General features: G+C 37.7%; 1 non-coding gene across 1 annotated transcript; it reads left to right on the forward strand.

The window, feature by feature from the left end:
- Positions 1-925: 925 nt before the first annotated feature.
- On the forward strand, positions 926-1,006 carry BDBG_17667. The gene has a single exon. It is a non-coding gene; the product is annotated as a tRNA-Leu (tRNA).
- Positions 1,007-1,350: the final 344 nt, after the last annotated feature.

Raw genomic sequence — 1,350 nt, forward strand, 5'->3', positions numbered from 1 at the left:
TCACCACATCTGGGCATGCTTGCCCTGTTGGCTTGGAGCTGTTGGCATCATCGCTGCGTTATTGCACTGAACCCTCTTCCCTGCATTGTTCTAATGCGTCTTTGTGGTAGGATACTTCCCCTTGATGTTTGTGACTACTAATGAGGAGACTCTGATCTCTCTTTTTACTTTTTCAGTGAGTTGCGGCGTCTATTATAATAGTAGCAGTCTGCAGATTAATAATATTAATCTTTTTTATTAATTTTAAATATTTCTTTTCTCTAACTGCTTTGAAATTTTACACTTATATAGTCTCATTAAACTTCTAAAAAACTCTTTGAGAGAAAATAGAAGAAGAGTACTACAGAGCTTATAAGACATTAACTCATCACTGTGAGATTATCTTCAAAAAAACTCTTTAAGAAAAATGAGAAGTCTTAAGCAGTATTTCTTACTTAATATCTCTGATGTGTAACAGAGTAATCTCTACTAGCTGTCTCATAGATTTCAATCTCTTTCTCAGTATTTTTCAAATACTCAAGCAGTTCTCATGAATTCTCTGATAATAAATAATCTTTTTATTTCACAAGGTATTGAAGCTTACTGTAATATATTCACTTATTCAATATTTTCTTCATAAGATATTCAGTATCACTCTTAATCTTAATATTATCTAGCTAAGATGACTCTGTTCTGAGATGTTACTTATAGAGCTTTAAATAGAAAATGTGAAAAACAGAATAAATTGATTTCAATTCTGTAAGTAATTTCAACTTATATATCTGCTTACTTATTACTCTTGTTACTGAGAAAGATTCTAGTCATCACTTATTAAGCTTCTTACACAGTCTTATTATCTTGATATTCTTTGCTAAAAGTAGTACTTGATTCTCTATCAAGAACTTCATTGAAAGATGTTTTTAATTATAGTATTTCATCTATTACTGCCAGCGTGGCCCAGTTGGTAAGACTGGTAACCAAGGCCGCACACATTAGAGGTGCGTGGGTTCGAATCCCACCGCTGGCACCTGCCACTTCTTACCCATGAAAGCCCCCATGTAATAGAGGCTGAGCCTAATTAGTAAGGCTTGGTGCGGGGTAGAACTCTCTACTGCAAGCCAAGCCACTAGTTAAGTGAGATCCTGCGAACACCCACCAGGGCCGGCATGAGGTGCCAATGTCCCACTATCCTACTGTGCACCCGTCAAGGTTCTAACGATATAGAGTCAAGCCTAATGTAGTGATTATACACTACTTAAGCAAGTCCCTAACTAGGGCCGCCATCGGAGCCTAGCTCCCCCCCAAATACAGGGAATGATTTTGAAAACCGCCCGACTAGCAGGCCTAGACGCGCATCTAGGCCCTAGACAG

Source organism: Blastomyces gilchristii (genome assembly GCF_000003855.2).
Source record: "Blastomyces gilchristii SLH14081 genomic scaffold supercont1.20, whole genome shotgun sequence".
NCBI classification, from domain to species: domain Eukaryota; kingdom Fungi; phylum Ascomycota; class Eurotiomycetes; order Onygenales; family Ajellomycetaceae; genus Blastomyces; species Blastomyces gilchristii.